Raw genomic sequence first — 9344 nt, 5'->3', positions numbered from 1 at the left:
CCAAAGCCCATTGTTCTGTTATTTGCTTCACTGCTTGCTGTATTGACTATAAATAAACTCCTGGGACTGAAGCCGGGGTCGACTCCTCAGAGTGACCCTCCTGGCCCCACTTCTCTGTAAGAGTTGTGTTTGGTTACTGTCTCCGCCGCCCCGACATTCGCCGCTGCTGCAACAGATGGTGCCCCGTGTGAGGGGCTGCGACAGAATCCATAATAATGATATTTTACAAAAACTGATCTGAGGATTTACTTAAATTAGAATGCCATCAACTGACACAAAGTAAGCCCTGTCATAGAGTGATACACAAACATTGATTAAAATAAAATTGAGAGATTTATTGAAAATAAAGAGCTCAAGCCAGAGATAGAATGAATTCCAGGTGATGGGACCTAGTAATCCAATATGGCAACCCAGTAGTGACGTTTTATAAGGGGGGACAAAGGACATGAAGCACTTTACTTGATTGGTATTTACTAATTTAGATCATCAAAAGACATTACTTGATTGGTAATTACAGGCTTAGATCATTGAAAGATATTACTTGATTGGTAGTAGATCAAGATAAAACAGGACTTCCTGGACAGGAAATTGTAAGGCAAGGCTTCCTGTAATGGAAGCTCATAAGGCAATTGGCTTAAAAGGATATACATATCTTTCTTATATTGGTTACAGTGTGATAATTACAAGGGTATGATGGAGGGGGTCACAGGGTAGTTACATCATCATTATAGGATATTTTTTAGTTTAATGACTATGTCTGCATTGACAAGGACTCTTGCTAGGGTGAAAATGGAGCTAGCAACATAGGAGTTGAGTCCAAACCTCAAGGTAGACATTTCAGATTTTCTCAGGTACCTCAGATTTTAAAATTCCCTTACACATTCCCTCCTTTTCATGAAGGATTTTTAAAGAAATCTCACCACTATTCTGAAAGGCTTTCTTCTGCAAGGACTTTGAGCATACGTTTATTCTGGATGGCTGTTTATTTGATAAGCTTTCAAGACTTCAGACACTATGTGTGTGAAAAGGGAGTTATTGTTGTTAGATGCCATCGAGTTGGCTCTGACTCATGGTAACTCCATGTACAACAGGATGACCCATGCTTGATCCTGTGCCATCCTCTCTCCTAAAGAGCATTCTGGCTGCACTTCTTTCAAGACAGATTTATTTGTTCTTTTGGCAGTCTTCAGCTCATTCAATATTCTTCACCAACACCTTAATACAAAGACATCAATTCTTCTTTGGTCTTCCTTAGTCATCCTCCAAATGTCACATGTATATGAGGCAGTTGAAAATATTATGGTCTGGGTCAAGTGTACCTTAGTCTTCAATGTGACATCTTTGCTTTTTAGCATTTTAAAAAGGTCTTTTGTGGAAGATTTGTCCAAATGTAACATGCCATTTGATTTCTTGACTGTTGTTTCCAGGGGCATTGACTGTGGATTCAAGAAAAAGGAGAGCAAACTATGAATAGCAACTATAAATAATAGCAGAATTTTGTGAAAAGGTAGCTGGGCACTATTTGAAGTCTTCACCACGCCATAGCTTTAGCCTCTTGCTTCTGTGGTTTTACTGCGTGAGGGTTAGTGCAGGGTAGGCCACATTAGAGGAATAATCTGACATCTGATGGCATACTCAAGGAGTGGGCTTGAGTCTGTCTGAAATATAATTACTATCAATGTACATTATTCTTTTCACAGGCATTAAATGGATATTTTGGGTAATAGCATTTGTCAAATTTTCATACAACATTTAATAGTTCCTACAATTATCACGACAATGAATACTATTAATTGGGTTGACAATATAGACTGAATCCATGATCCAACACCTGAGGGTAGCGAGCTGAAAATATCTAGGAAAGGTGAGTCTGAGGGTGGAGATTTATGGAGCCAAGTAGTCTTCTGGTAAATTAGTTTAATATTTTGTTCTACCTCTCGTGAGGTGATAGTCCAGTTGCCATAAGAGGTATTAGTTATAGCACAGACCTCTCCTTGCTGGGCCAACAGGAAATCTAGGGCAACTTGATTATCCAGAACTACACTGACAAGTGAATTCAGTGATTTCTCTTGAGCAGTCATAGCACTGACAACATCATCTACTATTCCTTCCATGGTTCTGGAGATGTTACGAATGGCATGTTTTAAATCTCCTACTCTGTACCAAGGGAAGAATATCCTAAAAAAAACTATACCATAATCCAGGGCACTCCTTTAAGGAGTTCCCTCCATCTCTCCCTTGCCCACCTCTTGACTTTTTGTTTCTCCTCCTTTCTAATAGCTTCAGGTGGCCAGTCCAGTATAAAGTCTCATTGTAAGAATGGATGTCTAAAGGGATTCCCATATGGCCTAAGGTATATTGGCCTGTCATATTACAACCATCCAAACAGGATAAAGTCCAGGTATAGGTCTCATTATTTGGATTTGAATTGGCAAAGGTAGGATATCTCAATCCCTCACATAAAATTACATATCCATATGGGGCACATACTATGCCGGTGCTAGCATTTTTTCCTGGGAGAGGGATGGTTTGATTTGTCTGTTCAAGCCAATTCTCTGTCAAGGAATTGTTTCAAGTAGACAGTCATCCTAACCTTAGCCAATTCCACATCTGGACACAATAAGACATTTTTCCTTGTAAACATGCTATTAAATTTCCTGAAAAAGCTACATTCCAATATCTGGGAGGGGCATTATATGAAATTAAGGGCTCATTTTTACCATCTGAAGAGGAAGTCCAGGGTATTTTGGAACTCTCTTTAATCTGGGTCAGATTGAAACATGGGACCTAGGGTTGAATGATATCTCAGGAGGGCTCCACAGTCTAACATGTATAGCCCACCTAGAGTTGATGTTAAAATTGATGGTAGCGGGGGAACAAAACTATAATTCAGTATGGGGAGTAGTTAATGGATCTGACTTCTCATGTACAGTTTTGGGTAAAGGATGACAGATTTAGCATTTGGTAAGATCTGTGGATTGTGCAATGGCCAGAGTGAGCTTACCAAAAGCATTCTCATGCCAAGAATTAACAGGAGCCGCGATGAGCAGCAGTATGAGCAGAAAGCTTAAGAAGAGCTTAATAGTGCAGAAAAACAGCCTAAAAGAAATAAACAAGGGCTACTAGCATACAAATAATAGTGATGACAAAATAAACATCAGCAGTGAAAAGCATACAGGAGGATAAAAAGGTTACTAACAATAAAGGAGAAATATAATTAAAATGCTAATGATAAAAAATACAAGATTGCTTCAATATTCATGTGTCTTACTAAATTAATCTGTGACTAGCATTAACAGCAAGGAGTTAATAGAATATAAATAGTGGTAGCAATGATAAAAAATGCGATTAGAAGTTAAGACAAAAGAGCTAATATGAATTCCAATCCTAGAAAGCTCATAAGAAATATAACTATTCTCTAAAAATGGTATTTATGACAAGAAGTCTGGGTTCTCAGGGGAAGAACAATATATTAAAACAAGGAATAATATCTTTCTAATTATGATTGCTGATAAAATTTTGAAAGGTCAATTGCTAGCCTTCCATTCCAGTCCCTTGATTAGAAGAAAGCAAAAACTTCTATGGAATGGATATGGGATTATGGAGACCTGATGTTAACAAGCCAAACATATGGCCCAGCAAAGATCTTCCCAGTGCCCTGATAAGAAATTCTCAAGATTCAAAATATTGCGATAATGTCAAAAATGGATTTTTATCAATATTTTTAGTTAGCCAGGTTAAAAAAAAAAAAAACTTTTATTGAGATATAACATACAAATTGTTTATTCCTTCTGAGCATCTGTATTCTCATCACAAGAAGCTGCAACTAACACCACTGCTCATGTCTATTTTAAGCATTAATTTAGTTCCATATGTACAGATGTTGGCACCTAAGGTGGTCCAAAAAGTGATATTTTTTCTCTTACTCTTTGGACTAACATATTTTTAGTTTTTCTTGTTTTAACATTTTGCCCTTTTTGACCTTATCTCACAGGCTCAATGTTTACTGTAAATCCATATTCTACCCATCATGCTACGACACCAACTCAAGTACCACCTCACACTTGCAGACTTCCCAGATTCTCTTCTCTCATCTGAACTCTCTCTCCACTGTACATTATCAATATTATATTTGTAACACTGGAGATATCGTCACTTCTTAGCTTGAATTAGAGTTGTTGTTGTTTTTTAAACTACTTTTTATTTTCCATAATATTAAGTAAATTTTATAGTTCTCACCAAGACGGTTCATTAGGATAAGGGGCTTGAGTTGACCCTTAAACACTAAGAATTATCTAGGCAGGAGATATAAATCCAATGAGTGCAGAATGAGCCAAGATTTGGACATGGAATTAAAAAGAATCTGTTTTTATGGAAAATAAGAGAAATATGCTAATAATCCATACCAGTAAACAATCATTATTAGCAATCATTGAACAACAGCTGTCTGCTCTGAGCACGACACTTTGTTAGGAATTAATTATATGATATTGTGAAAGATAGGTGCTCCGTTCTGAAGAGGTTTATGTGATATGAAGTTTCTTTTTTTTCTGGTAGTGGAAAAGGACTTGCCCTAACCCATCCACATTTTCTCACCTCATCTCACTTGAAATTAAGTTAACATGTTTACACATCAATTGGCTAGGGTTAAGAATTCCATCTATGGCCATGAATTGTGTGATCATCACTGAATTCATTCAGAAGTAAACCCTAACTTCTTTGTCCCATTTCCAACATTTTCTCATCTTTAAGACTAGAACTTTAATTCTCGGCTCCATGCTCAGGTACATACATCCCTAGGGGAGTATAATGATGTATCTGAGTAAAATGTTAATCCAAAGGACAAGCATAATTTATTTTGTAAAATGTTAAATATTTTACAATATTAATTTTTCATTAAACAAGTGCAGATATATTATGGAGTAGAATGCTAAAATCGTACACATTTTAAGGGGTTTGATTGTAAAGAGGTATTAAAAGCAAATGCACGTCAGACTTGTAAGTTTAAGTTGGGTCAAATACGTTCACAATTCCATTTCAGACTAAAACCCTAAGACAGTCTTTTTGGGTGACTATGAATATTTGTTCTAAAATATCTAGACAAGGCACCCTGAAAGCATCTTTAATGGCTCAATCCCTCAGAAAATCAATCTGTCAGAACTCAGGCCCGGTTCTCATATAACACTGGTTATAACAAGCCCAGCTCTCTTACATACACCATTCTGCCCATTTCAAAACTACTTTTACAAAGATTTAATATTGTTTTCTAGTAACGTTTCAGTATATAAATATTTCCCTTAGTGGTCGGAAAACATCTTTCTATCAAACTTGAGATGCTACTTCTGAGATCAATAGAATAAATGCATGCTCTTATTTCTTGGCCATTTTCTTTCATTATTCAGATGCTCTCTACTTTTAATTTTGTGAATTAAATAGCATATACTTTCCAAGTACAAACTGGTTATTTATGATCATGCTTCTCTGAACATTTTTGAGCCTTCGTTAGTATTAGGATTCAGTGAGCTCTTCCAGAAACCCTTGTCATAGACAACAATCAGCAGCATGGGCAGAATCCGCCATTGCCCATACCCGAAGGAAAACTTTTGTACATTGCCAGAAGGTAGCTTGTAACTGTACTGGTGTTGTTGTTAGGTGCCATTGAGTTGGCTACAACTCATAGTGACCTTATGTAAAACAGACTGAAATGCTGCTTGGTTCTGTGCCATCCTACCATCATTGCTATGTTGCAGCCCATTGTTGTGGCCGCTATGTCAATCCATATAATTGAGGGTTTCTCTCTTTTCCGCTGACCCTCTAATTTACCAAGCACGATGTCCTCTAGTGATTGGTGTCTCCTTATGACATGTCCAAAGTTCTCTACCAACTTTGCTTCTAAAGAGCTTTCTGTCTGTACTTCCTCCAAGACAGACAGATTTGTTCATTCTTCTGGAAGTCCATGGTATATTCAGTACTCTTTGCCAACACCACAATTAGAATGTGTCAATTCTTCTTTGGTCTTCCTCTTTCATTGTCCGGTTTTCACATGCATATGAAGCAATTGAAAATAACCATGGATTAGATTAGTCGCATGTTAGTCATCATCCAAGCTAACACTTTAAGGAGGTCTTTTACAGCAGATTGTTTGATTTCTTGACTGCTGTTTCCATTGGCACAGATTGTTGATGCAAGGAAATGAAATCCTTTACAGCTTCAATGTCAACTGTACTGGTAACCATAGTCATATCCCAATTGTGTTTTGAGGAATGAGCACTATGCATAGTGGTTAAACAAATGGTCTTTATTATCAAACAGACGCAGGCTTAACTTTATGCTACAGTACTTATTAAGTGTTTAAAAAGTTGTATAAATTACTTAGTCCCCTCTAAACCACAGTTTCCTCATCTGAAAAATGGGTACAATGACAGTGCCAGTTTTATAAAGTTGTTTTGGTCATCATGTATGACCATATTTGTGTGACACTTGGCTATAGCCTTAGCAGTAGTATTATGCTAGCATACCATTTCCAGGCTTTTTTTCCTTTACTTTCTGCCTGTTTCCTCATTGCAGGCCTAAATTTTGAGATGCTTATCCTGTACATTTTTATTGTCAGATTCTAAACCTACTTACTGTTCTACACAACCGAGAATTCTTGGCGTCTACTTTGATGAGCCTTTTGAACAAAAGCTTTCCTATGCCTTCAAATTAGTTTGGATATCTTGGATTCTGACATCAGTTTCATCCCATAATTTATGGCATGTACTTTTTTTTACCATATATTTTGTCCATTTTGGTCTCTCACCTGCCTATCAGCCCAGACATTCTTCTCTTTGTGCATCTTGGTCCCTGCTGTCTCCTAAATTTCTCTGTTCTTTGGCCATACATCACCTAAGACCAGCTTACAGACTATGAGCTGACTCTCTAACAATGCAGGAGCTCCTGACTTCTTCATCCTCTATTCTCTTTCTTGAGAATATAACAGTGCACCTCCATGGAGTGGGGGTGGGGGGGAGCAATAATATGTCTGACCTCAGTGAGCTAAAGTCATTAGCTTTTGACCTTCATTGACAATCTTCAGGACACAGAATTTCATTTTTCTTGTCACATGCCCAGCTGGTTTTATTCTGCATCCAGATGAGAATTCAGAGACTTTTCTTCTCCTTAAAGTTGATTGATTCAATATTGGTGTGATGGATGAAACCCAGGAAAGAAAATCAGGTTGTTTAATGCCAGATTTGTAAGCTGGTTCCTAAGAAGTTCCTATTAGCCATTTTCTCAAAAGTTTAAGAAAATCCAGGGTAGACCTTAGATAACTGAAAGTGAAGTGACAGTCCTTACCCATAGTGAGAAGAAATACAATTATTTTATAGTTGTTGCTGGGTGCTGTCAAGTCAATTCTAATTCATAGTGATCCCATGTGACAGACTAGAATTGCCTGACAGGGTTTCTTGATGTAATCTTTACGGAAGCAGACTGCCAGGTTTTTCTTCCGCACAATTGCTGGAAGGATTTAAACTGCCAATCTTTGTTTAGGTTAGCAGCCAAGCACTTAACCATTGTACCACTAGGTCTCCTTTTATAGCCTAAAATCCATTGCTGTCGCATTGATTCTGGCTCATAGTGACCCTATAGGATAGAGTAGAACTGCCTCATGGGGTTTCCAGGGAGTGACTGGTGGATTCAAACTGCAGACGTTTTGGTTAGCAGCCGAGCTCTTAACCACTATACCATAAGGTCTTTTTTTATAGCCTACCCCTTGATAATTATCCTGAATATGTATTTGTTAAATGCTTGCTATGTTTCAGTACTTAAGGCATTGTCAAAAATATAACAGATTAGATTAATGAAGACTGTTTAAGAGGAAATGGCATCCAAGGACAGTGTTAGCTGTAGATAGAAGAATTCCTTTCCAATGTTATGCAATTTCAAAAGGCAGGGAAGCCCTTTTCCCACACTCCTGTCTAAAATATCCACCCTATTCCACCCAACCATATATCTCTATCGATACATCAGATTAAATTCCCAGGGATAGATTTCTTCCAGGAAAGGTTTTTCCTCTTTCAGATGACATATAATACTGAAATGGATGGCATAATATTTACACCATTAGCAGTTCCTTGTGGTCTGAATAACTTGCTCCCATCTCTCCGATCTGACAGCCAGTTGAAAGCAGTGAATATAAGAGACAGAGGAAGAACATGAGAGTGAGGGATGCCTAGATGTGTGACTGGAAAGGTGAGTAAGGCAGGAAGAAATGGAAATGTCTTGAAGATAAATGGAACCTATTTCATTACTTGGATGGTCCAATGTTCTACACAGTCAAAGGGCCAATGACATTATTTACCCATGTGCCAACGTGGGGACTCTCAAACATTAAATCAGAGATGCTCTAGTGCTAGAAGGGGACAGGTTATGGCAGTACTCCTGGTGGAGTCTCATTTCAAAGAAGAGGTGAAAATATTCAACAAACCATTCTCATCTTTCTTTCTTTTAGTTTTGCCCCTTCTTCCCCATGGGTGCCCTCCAGGTAAGATATACAGATTTCTGACTTTTCTCACCAAAGAATCAAGATTGACCATTGTGAGTACTAATGCTAGGTTAGCTCTGCCAGATGATTAGAGCATCAGTCATGAAAGAGTCAGGTGATAGAAACCACATCAGTTATTTCACCTGAGAGAATTACATGTATATATATTATACGCATAATGTGTATGTATTATACACATGTGTGTATATATATATATATATAATATTAACTAATTAGGTAGAGAGTTGTTAACCAGGTAATTGAAAAGGCAGCAAAAGGACATAAAGGTATCAAGACAGCTGCAGGAAGCAGTTTCCACCACTAAGGATGAAGTCACAAAGGGACGGTGCTAGAAGTATTAAAACTGAGAAGCTCAGAGGAAGCTGAAACTCAGGCCACAGAGGAGGTGCTACTTGTCTGGGATTGATGTCTCTGTGATTGGAGGAAGGGCTTCCTGAGCCTGTGACCCAGAACTTTGAAGAGGAGACCTTGACTGCTACTAGTGTCTCTGTGTTTGGAGAAGATTACCCTGAGGCTGGGATCCAGTTCTCGAGGAGGAAATACTGACCTGCTGGCGCTGGTGCTGTAAGATTTGGAAAACTGCAAACTGGATTCATCTGCTGTTGTGGGAAAGAATTAGTGCTGTTGGGGTGAAAAAGCATTGCTGGTGTGATACTGACAGGGACAGGAAGCAAAGAAGAAGCAAACAGAAAAGAGTAAGTCCTTTCTCCTTCCAGCTTTGAGCCTCTCTTTACCTCCCCCTGTTGGTAAAATATAAGAAGGAGCCATCTGCCAAAGCAGAGAAGTGGTTCCAGATAAG

This window comes from Trichechus manatus, unplaced genomic scaffold, assembly GCF_000243295.1.
Source record: "Trichechus manatus latirostris isolate Lorelei unplaced genomic scaffold, TriManLat1.0 scaffold00004, whole genome shotgun sequence".
NCBI classification, from domain to species: domain Eukaryota; kingdom Metazoa; phylum Chordata; class Mammalia; order Sirenia; family Trichechidae; genus Trichechus; species Trichechus manatus.
Note: the sequence above shows the minus strand (reverse complement) of the source record.